Below are 18,047 nucleotides of genomic sequence, written 5' to 3'. Positions count from 1 at the left end.
AGATTGGATGAAGTCCTAAAATAGTGAGTGAATGTTACTTAATATGGAAACAGCCATGTCACAGGCAAATGTGGACAGCCTTCCACCTGGGAAAGGATCATAGCAATGGCAAAGGCTTTCCCTTTACCACAAATACAGGCAATTGCAATTTCCTCCTCTAAGATATTTAAAGCCTGAGACTGCTGACACTAGTTAGCTCCTCTACCCTGTTCTATAGATAATAAGCACACTGGGGTTCTAGGCATGTTGCACAGAAAGTGCTACATCATTGGAGTGAGCACAGTCCATTGGATCTTAGTTTTTCTATATATTTATCTGTCTTTTCATTCCCTCACTGCACCTAGCCAGGGCTCTGTGACTTAAGCCATGTAGGACTTGAAAATTTTAATTAATAACTTGGAAAGAAAGAGCAAATATTCCTTCATTTGTCAAACATTATTTTCATCTACAGGGAAGTCCTTATATAAGGTACTTTGGACTGTGCAATCTTGGATAAAGTAATTTAGATTACTTATGAATATTATATTCCATCTGCTACTCAATCTTCTGGACTTTTTTTTAACTCTTTAATCCTTTAAAGAGTTGTATCCACCTACCTGATCAAAGACCACATATATCTCTTTGCCATATAAGAAAAGAGTTTGGAAATAAGGAAAGAACTGAAATTGGGTACAGTTTCCATCAAGTAGAAAAATTAATCTACAGCTCCTCTAAGTTAAGATACAGATATAGCTCTGACTAGAACTCATTATTAATGAATGAAAATGTCAATGGCATTAAATTGTGGTCTTAAGAATGAAAAAGTATAAAAGAAACTAATGAACATTGTACTGTTATCTATATGAATATGTCTAAAAGATATACTTGTCTCAATAGTCAGATGTGATGTGTTCCTCTATGTATAGTAACTAAATGTCACAACCCTTGCACTTCATGAGAGAAGAGAGAAGACATAAGAGTTACCTTTAAGAACATACAAAACTAATTTAAATTTACTTAAGTCAAAGGATATGTCTGAGGGAATACTAGTTGGCTAAAGATCCTAGGGGACATTGCAGAGGGAGCTGGTCTCTCCATTGGTGTAGACTTCTACACAACGTGAGTGAAATTGTTCATGGAGTTGGAGTTCTGTGAATCATCAATTTGACAAAATTTGTTATCACCTGTGAATTGGGCATCTGAGAATGTCTGGGTTGATTACTCTGATTATATTAACTGACCTATGTAAGAGTGGAAACAATGAACTGATCATTAACATCCACATATTTTTTGAATGCTCTCTATTCCTTGAATATAGATGTGACAACTTCGCTCGAGCTCTGTCACCAATACTTTCTGTTAAAATAGAACATGACAGGGTGCTATGCGCTAAATGTATGTCTTTCTCTGAGATACTTCAATCAGTTTGTTTTCAAAGCGGAAGGAAAAGAAATTAAGACAGGATCTTTATATCTGGGATTTTTCACTTTCCAGCACATTTAAAAAAATAAAACATGTTTAGGAAAGGAAAAATGAAAAATGAAATGCCGCCTGATTTGTGTCAAGAAACACTATAAAGTTCTGGAGAAATGACTCAGTGGTTAAGAGCACTGACTGCTTTTCCAAAGGTTCTGAGTTTAATTCCCAGCAACCACATGGTGGTTCACAACCATCTGCAATGGGATCTGATGGCCTCTTCTGGTGTGTCTGAAAACAGCTAAAGTGGACTCATGTCCATAAAATAAATAATTCTTTTAAAAAAAGAAATAACATAAAATATATAAATACAAAAGCAACAATACATTTTAGTCAGAAAAGTTATTGGCCTTGCCCAACAGAAACCCCACTTATAAATCTATAGCATCCATTCGAAGGTACTGCAGCTGTCATTTACATAGACAAAGTGAGAGATGATGACAGATCACAATGACTATTAGATTAAATGAAAAATTCTGAAGAAACAGAAAATTTGATGTTTATTTGAAAGAAACTTGAGATTTTGTCATCTGAATACATTCAGGATGAGCATATCATTCATCAAGTTTAAGGATGAGTTTGACGTCATCCTTCTATTTTTATTTGAAATGCGTAAATGAGTACATTGAAATAATTCACCAGGGAAGTGTATTGGCTAGTGATATAAGATTGTGAGTCATTAGCAAATACAGATTCTAAGACAGTGCCCAGGGTTGTTGTTTAAAGAGACAGGAAGAAGCTAGATAAGGAAGAGACATAATCTCAGCGCTTAAGAGTATAGGGGCAGGAAAGTAGAGAGTTGACAGTCATTCACAGCTGCATATGAAGTTCAAGGTCAGCAATGGCAACATTAGAAAGGTTATCTCAGAGAAACAACATAGAGCATTTGTCAAAGGAGCCTGATAACCTTAATTTAATCTTGGAACCACAGTGAGAAGACTATCTCCTGAAAGCTGTCCTCAAATCTCTCTCCTCATGCCCTACCAAATACATTCCCTTACTCATATAGAATGTTTTTAAAATCAAATTAATAAAATAATTTCAAAAGGTGAAGGAGTATAATTTAAGAAAGAAAAGTAAAAGTTAAAAAACAATACAAGTAGGAAGAAGTAGACCCAAATGATCATAGAGCTTAAATTAAAAAAAATATTTTAATGACATAATAGTGACATCTGCATAAAATTCTACAATATTCCTAGTACATGAACACCAGTGATGGAAATGAATAATCAGTGAACTATTCTTTTACTTACTTATAAATTGGTAAACGAAAATAAATTTGACTAAAAGATAAAAAAATTAAAACCACACACAAAAATGTCTTTAAAGAAATAAATTTGTAATTCGTATCTTCTCCTTGTCTTTACATTGTTATACATGGTTGATGATAGAATAATTACTGAACAATAGTAAGGAAATTGTGACTATACATCAGGAATTCTGATGCTTTGGCTTTATGATATTGAGCATAGATTTCCCTTTCTCCTCTATGTAGAATGATTCATATTTGGTTGTTTTAATTTATATTATTTTATTGTATTAATTTTTCCTTAGATTTCTGTTTATTTCCTAATAAGAAAAAGAAATCATGTGGATCTGGATAGCAGGAACATGTAGAGAAACTGGGACTACAGGAGAAAGGAAAATTGCACTCAGAATGTATTTTATGAAAAAAACTATTTTCATTTTTCATTTTATTGAAAGCAGAATTTGTTCCTCACATAATATAAACTGATTACATTTTCCCTTTCCTCTATTCCTCTCAGTCTTTTCTTACCTCCCTTTCTATCTGATCCCACTCCCTTTCTGATTCTCATTAGAAAAGAACAGGCTTCTAAGGGACAATAATAAAATATACTATAATAAAATAAGATAAGAAAAAAAACGGTCACATTGAAGTTGGTCAAAACAAACCAACAGAAAGAAAACCATCCAAGAGCAGTCACAAGAATCAGAGATCCATTCATTCATTCACACACAGGAATCCCATAAAAGAACACAAGAACACTAAACTGGAAGTCATAACACATGGATAACAGACCTAGTGTAGACACAGACAAGCCTGGAGCATGCTTCTTTAGTCTCTGTGGTTTCATATGAACTTTGCCAAGTGCTTTCTTTTCTTGAGGTTCTCCATACCATAAAGCTCTTACACCCTTTTATGCCTTCCCTTTCTTTGAGTTCCCTGGGGTCTCATTGTATATTCTTTTCTTCTGCAGAAGGAAGCTTATCTGACGACTGAACAATTCACTAATCGATGAATGCAGCAGAGTATCTCATTACGAGTCATTTTATCACTATGGTTTTTATTGGTTTGGTTTTGGATTGGTTTTGGGTTTTGACCCTAGTAGCATTTTGTTTTTTCCTAGATTCCTGGGCTATCTACTTTCTTGTTCTTTGTCACTGAAGCAGTATTGAGTATTGGCACCATTTCATGGGGTGGACCTAAATGGAAATCAGTTATTGGCTCATTATTCCTACAAGCTTTGCACTATTATTCTACAAGCATGTCTTGCAGGCAGAACATCATTATAGATCAAATGGTTTGTTGTTGGCTTGTTGTTTATATTTCTTCTTTGATAGCTTGAAGAATACCTTCTTATACCAATGATGCTAGAGTGTATGAGTGAGGGCTCTATTTAGACACCAGCTTGACTTCTCCATGTTCAATGAGTTGTGTAGGCATTACCTCCTGAAATGGGGTCTTGTTGTCAGGTTTTGGAAAGCAACTCCTTGTTGTATAAACAGCGTTGGTTATTTGGGGATTCCTATGGGATGCCTTGGGCCAACAATTCAATTAGACTTAACCAAATCCTAATACCGGTAGCTTTATTTGGTGACAAGAAATGGCCAAGTGGAATTCTGTCTCCAGGTGATTTCATTTAGTTCATCTTTATATATGTATATGCTTTAGGAAGTCTATTTTTTAGGCTTCTATACACCCCTCAAACCAATCTACAGTCCAGAAAAACATGGAGGTTGTAGATAGACTAGTGGATTAATAGTAGTTCTAAATCTGTGGGTCATGGACCTTTCACAGGGGTCACGTAAGAAAAACACAGATATTTACATTAAAATTCTTAACAGTAGCAAAATTACAGTTTTAAAGTAGGAATGATAAAAATGTTATGGTTGAGAGTTACCATAACACAAGAAACTGTATTGAAGGATCACAACACCAGGAAGGTTGAGAACCATTTTCCTAAAATATAAAGATCTTCTTAGGAAAGGGAAATAGAGTAGGTAATTATAGAAGGCTGGGAGGTCCTGTGCCAGAAGGAGTAAATTGGTAGGAGAGTGGAGTGGGGGTTGAATGAGAGAATAAAAATTTTATTTCAAATAAAATAAAAATATGAAACAAAAAATATAAAACCTATTTTCCAGGTTAAAAATATATGACTTCATAATTGCATAACTATCAATAAACTTGATTTGTTTTTCATGTAAGTTTTGCTCATGCAGCTTCACACATCAAATGCACCTGAATCATTCATGAATGTGTTCTTGTTATTTTAGTGTTACTACAACTCTGACATGACAGCTACTTAACATCCTTGTTAATGACTTTTAACGTGCCATCAATTTTCTTGTGTACAAAAAGTCATCAAGTCTCAGTAACCTGACAAACAGGAAATCAAATCTCTACTCATCAGAAAACCAAGAATCAAATCTAGGCCATGTTAAACAAGGCTTTCACGTGCTTTAACCTCTCTGTCACTCCATCCCTGCATACATTTATCTGTTTCTAAAGATACTGGGAGTGTTACATGAGATAATAAATGTGAAGAATGGGGCATAATTCTTGGATTATACTGCATATTCATGACGCTATCATGTTTTTTCTTTCAATATATTAAAGAATTGCAAGATCAGTAAGTACCCAGTTCCTTAAAGGAATTGTTATTGGAATTTAAACTGAATAAACAGCTGTCTCTCATGACTTTTCTATCCAAGTACATAGGGTATAAAGCAACTGAAAACTATTAGATATGTTTCTCCTTCACTATGCATAAACGGTGAATGACTTTTAAAGCCTGCCATAAAATTATTGTTGAAAGGTATATACTTAAGATGATGGAATTCAGAAGCTAGATGCAGCATGATAAATACTACATCTTGACAATTATTAGTTTACTGATTTTATAATTTATGTTTATAACAAGGATCACCATTTCTCAAACATAGCTTAGTGACTCTCCATTAAGCAACCACGCAGACACATGCTGTGTTAGCACACATCTGATAGAACCTTTTCTTTTAACATAAATATGCGTTTGTAGAAGTTAAAAGGTACATGTCAGTACCACTGCTATGAGGGTTTGCAGTCATCATTTCTTATTTATTGTGTTTGGTATCAAACCTCAGGCTTATGACCACTATTTCTGCAAGGAAAGTCACCTGAGCCTCTTTTAATATATCTCATTAATCTTGGGTCATGGTGAGAATATATTTCTCATATCTACCATATACCCTATGTGTGGTCCTGGACCCTAATCAATGACCAGACTATAGTAAACATGTGATGGGATCAAACGCAATGAAATTCTTTTTTCCAGATCTCTGCTGTGCTTTTACCTTTTCTTTGAAGATCTTCATGTCACATATCTAGCTGTTCTACACATGACCCAGATTTGCAGTTTTCACTCTAGACAATTGAGAGGCACATTAGATGTCTCCATCTAGTCAAACCAATAAAGATAAATTGTTAGACAGATAGGGCTTTTTTTTTCTTATTCCATTTTTTCTCCTTAGTAACATAAATGAATTGGACTAATTTACTTTATCATTGTAATTTTAGATAATTTTTTATAATTCAAAGTGTGTTTGAGTAATTCTTATGTCTGAAACACTGCAGGTTTGTCAAAGTATCTAACATCTTGCCCAGAGGTCAGTAAAATATCCTACACAGTGAAGACGCTGAGATGACGTGGCCAGGATGCTGTCAGCTTCAGGAGAACAGTAAAGGCAGAGTAATTATCCCAGTTACTTGACTATCAACCTCTTCCTTTGAAAGACACAGAAGGAATTATTTAACACTATTTAAGACACACACACACACACATGCACACACACACACACACACAAAAGGGTATTTTTTATTTCTTTGGTAAAATACAGACAATAAATAATGTATCAACTTGGATATGATTTAGACAGACAATAGAGTTCTCTTCCTGATCACACATATCTCCTTTGTCTAACATTTACCAAGCAGCAAGTTCAGCAGAATTTGATTCATGGTGTAAGACCCCAAAGTGATTGACACTCCATCTCTGCATTCAAGTAACCTCCTTCAACATAAATGAAAGAGTATTCCTGCAGAAAGAAACATTGGCTTCTAAAAAAGTCAACACATTAAATCTGCACAGTGGTCGGACCTCACTTCAAGTCACAACTTAACATATTCTCACCCACCCAAATACCTTAAAAGCAGTTGCTGAATTCTGACTATCACTGCATTAACTAGACACAGTGTAATTAAGAAGTCACTTTCAGTTTCAAACTTTATTAGAGAGTAACAAGAAGAGAGAGACTCAGAATGTAAAACTAAGAGAAGAAAAATGCCAAGGAAGCCAGGTAGAGTAGAAACTCAGATAAGAAATTTCTTTATGACCTGAGAGAGAAAGTGTCAAGAGAATGTGATTAAGGACTCACTTCATGCATTTTGAAGCACTCAGTAGGATCTTTATTATTGATGCCAACTTTATATATTCCAGGGTATCATGTGAGCTAATTACAATTTTTACATAGTGATTACCTTGTAGGAAATATATCCAGGGCCTCAGATTTTACTTGGTAGGTTTCAGTTATTATTTTGATAAAACATTTCATACATATTTTCCATTAAACAATGAACTAAGATATAGTATTTAAGAAAGGAATTTAAATTATTAAATAAGATAAAGATACTTTTAAGTGAATAGGAATAATTTAGTTTTATAAGTAGCATTGGTCTTCCTTCAAAACCAAAACCACATTTCTTACTGTCTTTGTCTTCCATGGGGTTCCCTGAGACTTGGAGGGCACTTGTGAGTGGGCGCACAGTTGATTAAAGCTGTGAGTGCCTGGAATTATTGCTTAGTTTTTGTTCTTAATGAAAACTAACGAGGCTTATTTTTGCATGTAAATTGCTTATTTCTAAAGGTTTTATGTTTACTTGAAAGAGAAGGACCATTAATGAAAGAGGATACACAAGTATATTCATCTCAAGTTACTCAGATGTACTAACTTCACCGAATTCCTTTTCTTATACAGCAAGTGCAGTAGCTTACTGAGTTGGGAATAAGTCCAGTAAGAGAACAACTACATATAGAAGGTATAAAGAATGTAGGAAGAAACAATGCTTAGACTTCATAAGATTTGCACCCAAAGTTCAGATCCAGTGTCCCTAGCATGGCTTTGCAATTCTATTTTTCCTGTGGAGAAAAACACATTCAGGTTCAGTTGTGACATACAGCAATATTGATTGGTGTCATAATAAACCATTTTCCCAGCAAGGAGACCTGAGACTAGTATATCAACAAGTCAAGAAACTATCAAGAACGTTGATTTATTGATTTACCGTATACACATGACTTACACAGATTGGATTACAGTAATTTAAAAACCATAAGCTTCCCAACAAATACTATATCCTGTTGTGTGAGCTGACATTCTGTCTAGGAGAATTTCTCTTCAAATACTCCTGCTTATATGTATATATTAAATTATTCCACTAAGACATAGGTTGTGTGAGAATTTTATGTTTTTATTCTAATTAACATTGGACAAATGACATTCAGTAAATTGAGAAAGATGAAATGGACACTTAGGTGCTAAATCTTTGAAAAATTTGTTAAACAGCTTCCTGTCCCAACCAAACAAAAGAGATCAAAACTAAAAATAGTTATTATTATTATTATTATTTATTATTATTATTTATTATTATTTATTATTATTTTCAATGTATGTCAAATGTCAAAGTGGCCCACAATTTTATTGAGCACATTAAGGTACTATTAATTTTTAAACTCATATTTCTTTTCTTTTTAAAATACTTAATTTTAGATTCATAGCAAGTGTGCAAAACAAAGATTTCCATACATGCTGTTTTTATTATACTATATCTGTAGTACAGCATGAAACCAAGGGATGGTGATACCTCCATCAAATATTTTCTTATTCAGAATTACCTTAGCAATCCTATGTTTTTCATGTTTTCCTGTGAAACGAAAAATTGTGCTTTCAAGTTCTCTGAAGAACTGTGTTGGAACATTGCTAGGAATTGCAGTGAATCAGATTACTTTTAATTGGATGGCCATTTTTATTATATTAATTCTTCTGATCTGAGATCATGAGATATCTTTCCATCATCTGATTTATTTAATGTATTTCTTTAATGTCTTAAAGTTTTTTCCTACAAGATTTTTACTTGCTTGGTTGGAGTTACAACAAGATATTTTAAGTCAATTGTGGCTATTGTGAAAGATGTTTCCCTGTAATGCTTTCTCAGTCCATTTGTCACTTGTAGATAGGATGGTTGCCAATTTTTACATGTTAATGTTTCATCCTGTTACTGTGTTTAAAGTGGTAACCAGCTGTAGGAGTTTAATGGTAGAATTTTAGGATCTTTTCTGTACAATCTGAAAATAAACATATCTTGATTTCTCTCTTTCCAATCTGTATCCATTTAATCTCCTTCAGTCGTAATATTGCTCTAGCTAAAACTTCCAGTACTATCTTGAATAGGTACAGACACAGTAGGAAACCTTTTTCCTATTTATATTTTTAGTGGAATTCCTTTGAGTTTTTAAACCTTTAACTTGATGATGGCCAAAGGCTTACTTTAAACTGTTTTTATTATGTTGAGTATGTCCCTTGTCTACCTAATATCTCCAGGACCTTTATCATGAAGTGGTGTTGGATTTTGTCAACCCCCCTTTCTTCATCTAGTTAGAAAAGCATGTGATTTTGTCTTTTAGCCTGTCTATAGGGTACATAGCTTTTGAAGTATATTAAAGTATATACCTATTATTACATAAAATTTAGGTATATTGAATCTATCTCTGGGATGAAACCTACTTGATCATGGTGGGTGTCTTAACTACAGTTTTACTGCTGTGAACAGACACTATGACCAAGACAAGTCTTATAAGACAACATTTAATTGGGGCTGGCTTAAAGATTCAGAAGTTCAGTCCAGTATCATCAAAACAGGAACATGGAAGTGTCCAGGCAGGCATGGTTCAGGAGGACCTTAGAGTTCTACATCTTCATCTGAAGGCTGCTAGTGGAAGACTGACCTCCAGAAAGCTAGAGTGAAGGTCTTAAGCCCACACCCACAGTGACACATCTACTCCAACAGGGCCACGCCTTCTAATAGTGCCACTTCCTGGGCTGAGCATATACAAACAATCATAATGGGTTATCATTTTGATGTGTTCTTGGATTTGGTTTACACATATTATATTGAGAAATTTTACAGCTACCCTCACAAGAGAAATTGATTTATAATTCTCTTTCATTGTTGACTATCTATGCAGTTTGATTATCATGATACCTGTGGCTTCATAAAATTAGTCAATGTCTCTTTAGTTTTTATTTTGTGAAGGCATATTGCTATTAAGTCTTCTTTGAAAGTCTAGTATAATTGTGTGTTAAAACTATCTGGCCTTAGACATCTTTTGTTTGGAAGACATTTAATGACTGCTTCTATTTCAGTGGGAGTTATGGATTCATATAAATAATACATGGATCAATGAAATAGAAGACCCAGAAATAAGTTCACATACATATAGATACCTGATTTTCTATAGAGAAGCCAAAAATACATATTGGAATAAAGACAAAGTCTTCAGCCAATTTTGCTTCTAGAATTAGATGGCTGAGTGAAGATGAATGCCAATGCATCCATACTTATCACTCTGCACGAAATTCAACTTAAATTGGTTTGAAGTCCACAACATAAGAGCAGAAACACTTAGTCTGTTAGAAGAGAAAGTGAGGAATAGTCTTGAATTCATTGGCACAGAAATCATTTTGAAAAGAAAATCAATAGCATAGACACAAAGAACAATAAGCAATAAATGTGGCTTTGTGAAACTGAAAATCTTCTGTTGGCAATAAACACCACCATGTGGATCAGGAGATAGCCTACAGCATGAGAAGACTTTCAGTAACTACACATCTGATAGAGGGCTAATATCCAAACTATCTAAAGAAATAAGACATGGACATTAAGAAAACAAACAACTGGATTAAAAACGGGATACAAGTCTAAACAGAATTTTCAAAAGATCAAGTACAACTGGCTGAGAATCACTAAAAGAAATGTTCAAGCTCCATAGTCACTGGGTAAATGCAGATGAAATATACTTTGAAATTTTATCTTATACCAACCAGAATGTCAAAGATCCATAAAACAAATGACAGCTCATGATATCAAGGATGTGAAGTAGGGGCACATTGATTCGCTCTTAATGGGACTGTAAACTCAAACAAGTACTGTGGAAACCAGTGTGGCATTACCTCAGGAAGATCAGAATAGATTTACCTCATGATCCAGCTATACCCCATTTGGGCAGATACACAAAGGATGCTTTATTCTGCTACAGAGACACTTGTTTATCCATAATAGATGCTTTATTCATAATAGTCAAGAATTAGAAAAAAAACCTAGGATGTGTGTCAACAAAAGAATGGATAAATAAAATGTGGTACATTTACACAATGGAGTATTATTCAGCTGCTAAAAATTAAATTCTGAAATTTGGAAGGAAATGAATGGAGCTGGAATGAAATCATCTGGAGTTAGGTAACTACAGCTACAGTCTGTTTAAACATGAATACAAGATAGAGAATATGGACCAAGGTGTAGGGATGGATCTCCCTAGAAAGTGGAAATAGAATAAAAAACTTTTTATGGGTGAAGTGGGGCAGGAATACCGGGAATCAAACAGGAAGGATGATGGAGGAGAGTAATAGAGGAGGTAATACTAGAGGTGACAACTAAAACTAAGGAACAAACCTAATATCTTTGAAGCTTCCTATAATTTATACATATAAAAAGGATATCTGAATAAAATTGCCAAACAAAAGTATAGTCGGAGCCCTAAATTACATTTTTTATCACCAACGTGGGAACCCCCAAAGAACCCAGACTATTGCCAAGGCTATTGGTGACTCTCAATTGGTACCACCAACTACACAATGCTGATACAAAATACATATCTGATTTGACTTAAGGCTCAATCCATGAGATGGAACACATGTCCTTCACTGATGATTGGTCAAAAATATGATAAGATATGATATGGAAGACAGCAAATTAAGGGAAAGCCAAATACTACTCTTCTACTAAAAGAATGTAGTAATAAATGACTCAATGGCATTCAGCTATACTCATAGATCTGAGAATTGTTCAGCCTTCATTACAGAAGCTTGTTCTTGCAACACTTGGGAACAGAGACATATACATAGACAATATGCAAAGAATGAAGACTTTGGAACACTTATCCCTAAATGGGAAGTCTTCATCAAATTACACCTATCATGGCTCAGGGACCTTGTCAGAAGAGAAGCAGATAGATTGTAAGAGTAAGAGGGGATGAAAAATCTAAGGCCTTCTAGACACAACAGACTTTGTACACATATGAACTCACAGAGGCTGTAGCAGCATGCACAGGGCCTGGATGACTCAGTATCAAATGATGTCCTAGAGATGAAAGGAGTAGTTGACTCATGTCTCTCAACAAACGCAGAAGTAGTCACCAATTCATAACCACTTAAAAATGAAAAATTAGGTTTTTTTTCCTAGAGATTCTTACTAATGAAACAAACCCCTCTTAAGCGGTGGCACCATGCTTAACAGTAGGTAGCAAACACAGAAGAAACCCAGTGGAATTTTGTGATGTTTTATGTCTCATGATTGTCACAAAATTTTATTTTTTTAATTTATGGGTCCTTTGTGTATATACTATCATTTTCAGTTCAGAATTTTTATGGGACCCTGTGTGTCTTTGTGTCTATAAGTGCTTCTTGTGGTTTTTGTTTGTTTGTTTGTTTGTTTGTTTGTTTGTTTTTGGCCTTCATCTCTTGTTTGATGTCTTTGTCATATTCTGATTTGTTTATTTTGGTTTAATATATTTTATTTTGTTACTATTTCTTAGATATGCCTTTGATTCCTAAATAGAAACAGTAAGGCATTGATTTAGTGGGAAGAAAGATGTAGAGGAAATGGAGCAGGGAAAACTATGATCAGACTATATTTATGTGGAAAAAATCTCTTTTTTTTGTTTGCAGTCATTTATTGCTATTTTAAATTAATTATTTTCATTCCAGACAAGGCTCCCTTCCTAGTTGCCCCTCCCAAATTTCTTCTTCCCATTCTCCCTCCCCTTTGCTTCTGAGATAGGGCTCCCCAATCCTTTACCCCAGTCACTCCCTCTCCCACTATGGCATCTCCCTTCCCTGAGGCATCAAGTCACTACAGGATTAGGCACATGTGTTCCCACTGAGGCCAGACAAGGCAGTCCTCTGCTATATATGTGTCAGTGACTAGCTCATGTGTGCTATTTGGTGGGTTGCTTAGGATTTGGGAGCTCCCAGGAGTCCAGGTTAGTCAAGACTGTTACAATTCATATAGGGGTAATAAGCCCTTCAGCTCTTTCAATACTTCTCCTAACTCTTCCAAAGAAGCCTCTGATGTCACTGCTATGGTTGGCTGTAAGTATCTGCATCTGTCTCAGTTAGTTGCTGGTAGGGTCTCTCAAAAGACAGACATGATAGGCTCCTGTCTATAAGTACATCATAGAATCAGTAGTAGTATCAGGCTTTGTTGCCTGCCATAAGATCAATCCCAAGTTGGGCTGGTCACTGAACAGCCTTTCCTTCAGTCTGCTCAATTTTTGTCCCTGCATTTCTTATACACAGGGACAATTCTGGGTCAGAAATTTTGATGGAGGGTTGGTAACCTCATCCCTCTATTTTGGGCTCTATCTATCTGCTGAGGGTGGTCTCTTCAGGTTCTCTCTCCCCATTGTTGGGCATTTTGGCTAAAGTCACCCCACTGAGTCTTGTGACTTTCTCACATCCTAGGTCTCTGAAAGTTTCTAAAGTGTTCCTTCCATTGCCAACCCCCAGAAACTGCATATCTATATTCATTCTCTGGGCTCTCTGGGCTTCTCTCTTGTTTCCCTCATATCTGATCCTGACCCTCTTTTCCTCCCACTTCCCTCTCCCACCCAGGCCCCACCCTTCTTCTGGCCTTCAAGATTATTTTTCCCCCTTCTAAGTGGGAGTAAAACATCTAGTACAATTGGACAGCAAATGGAGATCAAGTAAATACAAACTGGTAAGGAAGAAGTCAAAGTATCACTATTTGCAGATGATATTATAGTATACATAAGAGATCCCCAAAATTCCACCACAGAACTCCTACAGCTGGCAAGCAACTTCAGCAAAGTGGTTGAATATAAAATTAACTCAAACAAATCAGTAGCCTTCCTTTATACAAATGATACACAGGTTGAGAAAGAAATTGGGGAAACAACATCCTTCACTATAGCCACAAATAATGTAAAATATCTTGTTGTAACTCTAACCAAGCAAGTGAAAGATCTGTATGACAAGATCATCAAGTATTGGAATACAGAGTCACAAATATGACCCATGTACCCAGAGAGATTTTAGGAGCTGAAAAAATATTTTTTTTTAAACAGTCGTTCATTTAAGGGCCAAACTAGCTATACAGAATTCTTCTCCAAAGTTCAGGGCTTTATGCATGTAGCCACCCAGAAGGTTTTTCAACACACTGAAATGTTATGTGTCCCCTCTGTCTGTCACCAGCAGTATATATAAGACGTTCACTAATGCTGTGACTCTCTCAGTAATTCACTAATTTTGCTAACGTACTGATTCAGATCATAATTGTACGCTGGTAGCTTAAATGTTTACTGAGTGAACCTTTTGCCTTGTGATGATGAGTGACTAGTAGGTGTGTGTTATCTAGTTTGTTTTCTGGGCACAGAAAATACACAGCATTTTCACTAGCATTGAAGCAGAACGAAGATAACAGAATAAGAACATTGCAAAGGATCCCAATTATTCAGGAGATCTGAAACAACAAAAAGCAATATGATAATGCTAGATAGTATGTAAATAGATGATGAAAGACATTATATATTCTAGTCATGGGCCAAGATAGCTCTCCTTACAATATCACTCCCTGCTGGCTTAATCTACATGGAACAGAAGAGTGGAGATGCTACTGGTGTCACATTATTTTGTGAATTTCATAAGTAAGTATATGCATGAGGTCATGACTCTACAAATGTCCAACTTGATGAGTAACTCAGCTTTTTAAGATGATCAGAAAGATAACCAATGCACCTCTGTGGATGACCTCAGAGTACTGCTTAGGGGAATCCCTTGGCTGAGTGAGCCATCTTAAACAGTTGCTTGCCATCATCTTCAAGGGCCCTTTCACTCACTTTCTGCTGGGTCATCCTTCATTTATGTTGACGGTTAGTCCTCTAACATGCTGGGTCTCATCTCAGAGTAATCAAGCTAAGATTTAGTACCCTCAAGTCACTAGAAAAATTTTAAATTCAAATAATAACTTCAGATAAAATTAGAACAGGCCAGTATAACCATCAGGAGAAATGAAGACTGACACTTTAATTTCTCTAAATACAGTAAGCAAATGGACTGTCTGCCCATTGACTGGTGAGGTGTCTTAGATAGAATATAAGAGACTGATGAAGAAATTTAATACTATGTATATTCTTGTAAGATTTTACCTTCAGAACCCAGGAAAATACTTTTCTGGGAAGGAACTTAAAGCTTCATTTTGCTTCTCACGGTGACCCAGGCTTTAAAGCAGTCTGCAGTGATTTGATTCATCTACTACCACTTTAAGCCTGAAGATAAGCCTGTTTATCAAAGCACCCACATTTCTTCTATATCATACCCCATGTACTTCTCATGGAAGTAACAAAAAAAATGACAGATTCTACACAGAGCTTGTGCCTTTCTCCAATTTGATGTATCTCAATTTCTACTCTATCAAATGTGTTTGTGGATACAACAGGACAGATATTATTGAGAAAAATAAAGAGTATATCCTATTTCTACTGTGTAGTTTTGAGTGTATTTGAGTTTGTGTAGATGGAAATCTTGCAGTCGATTTTCTAGGCTGTGTTTATCTGGCACATAGATCAGTAATCATTCTGAAGATAAACTGTGACACGTTACATGTTATGGGCAGTAATATACTGAGGAAAGTTAGAGAGGGTTTTGTTTGTTAACTTTTAAGTCAGAATCTAACTGAAAGGAGACTTCTGTATTGTAAAATTTAAGTAATTTGAGGAGGGGATGTGATGTAAAACCACCTATCTGAGTTATTCACACTTTACACATTTTCTGATTTAGAGCACATACATTCAGATATATGCAACTATCTTTCAAATCCGGCAGGCACTATAGGATGATGGAGGCATTAGCTAGAGCTACAATTTATTATTTCTTTTTATACCAGAACCTAAGACTGTTTTATTATATATTCTAACTGATATTTGCATCCTAGGCAATCTTTAATATATAAATAATTAGAAAGTGCAAAGATTAACTTCTCTGTTTTCTTTATTTCTTCATATTTTTGTTTGTTCGTTTGATTATTTTTGAGAAGGGTTTCTTTATATAGCCTTGGCTGTCCTGAAACTTGCTCTGTAGACCAGCTGACCTCAAACTCATTGATAAACCTACCTCTGTGTTTGCCACCACCACCTCACTAAATAATTTCTTATATTCCAAAGCATGTTTACATCATTTTCTATAGAATTAATACGTATTTACTTACTTACTTACTTTTATGTATTGAACTACTTGCACTTATATATGGGTACCACATGTGTGTCTGGTAACTGCAGCATCTAGAAAGAGGCATCAGATTCCCTAGAAGTGGAATTACATAATGTTATGAGATCCTATTCATGAGCTCAGAATCAAATCTAAGTCTTCTATAAGAGCAGTAATTGTTCTTAGACACATAGCAAGCTCCCTAAACCTTGGTAGTTATTAAACAACAGCATCATCATTCAAGATAGATAGCTTATTTATAAAATGGTTTAAGAATGAGGGGTGGGTGTTTCAAAATTTTCAATTTGTCTGCCTTAAGGAATTTTCAAATAGGTGTTATATTATTTCTAAGCTGACTTCATATTGTTTCTGTCTATGAGAGTATTTCTGGAGGATATGGGCGTTTGAATTGTTCTACTAAGTAAAACCTATGTGGGTGGGAAGTGTACAATCCATTAAGAGGAGATGTAGAACAAAGCATTAACTCATGCTTCCTGAGCTGAGGTTTACATCTGCTTTTTAGATAAAGACAGATGAGAGTGTTCTGACATGTTAAAAGACTATTGTATTTACACAGGAAACTTGATTCTTAAGAAAGCCTCCTTTGTTCATGGGGCTAAGGGCGATGTTTAAATACTCCCCTAAATCCTTAAAATGCAATTTAGCATATAAAAGTTTCACACCGAATGTCTTTAAAATACGAAATAAGTATATTGAGCATTTATTTAAAGTATGGTAGCATTCAGGTATTGTGTGACAAATTATCACAAATATAATAGTTCAAATATCTTTTAATTATATCAAAGTATAGGTCAAATGATTTTGCAACAAAAGAGATGTCAAGGCAAAGGTCAAGATATTGATTAGAGAGTCAGGCCTTAACCGCACCAAGTATTCTTTTGTGTGTTCAGGTTTGTTGGCAGTATTCCTTGCAGCAAAATTGCATGACCAAGATAATGGTATTTTTCTTACTGGAACAGTTCTAGACTCTCAGTGGTTCTCAGTCTGTGGGTCATTTGAGAGGTGCATACCCAAATATCCTGCATATTAGTTATTTATATTACAATTAATAACAGCAAAATTAAACTTATGAAATAAGTTTATGGCTGGGAGTCCCCACAACATGTAGAACTGTATTAAAGACTTGCAACATTAGGAAGTTGAGAACCTCTGCCTTAGATGGTCACTTGAGGTTATTTGCTTTCTCTTGATCATCAGCAGTACCTCCCTCTACCAACAGATTTCCCATTCAGTCTGCTAAAACACATCTAATATAATGTCATATAATCACGAGATTAATCCATCATCATTGTTCACCAAATATAAGCTAATCAAAAGACTGACTGTCCTATCACATCTTCTGATTTTTATGGAGAAGGAAATGATCTATCACAAGTCCTTTTGCTTATAAGGCAAGCATGCTACTTCTTGATGCAACTTCCAAGAGCCTCAGTAAATTCTGGAAGATTGTGTTATCTGCACATTTCATTTTGATAAATTATGGTGTACAAATTAATACTGACAATAATAGGAGGAATGGTTAGATTAGGCACTAATTCTATCTAAAATGGTAAAAATTCAAAGTAGTGTTCTGTTATGACCCTGAAAGTTCTGAATTTTCATGTGAGCATAATGACAAAATCTTTATAGAGAAAAGAGACTGTGCTTGGCTTGAGGTTGTAAGGGGAAATGGAGTCATGGACACACGGAGAAGTGGGTTGTAGAGATCTATAGGGGAAATGGAGTCATGGACACAC

Source organism: Grammomys surdaster, unplaced genomic scaffold (genome assembly GCF_004785775.1).
Source record: "Grammomys surdaster isolate TR1022 unplaced genomic scaffold, NIH_TR_1.0 66, whole genome shotgun sequence".
NCBI classification, from domain to species: Eukaryota; Metazoa; Chordata; class Mammalia; order Rodentia; family Muridae; genus Grammomys; species Grammomys surdaster.
This window is presented reverse-complemented; position numbering follows the sequence as displayed.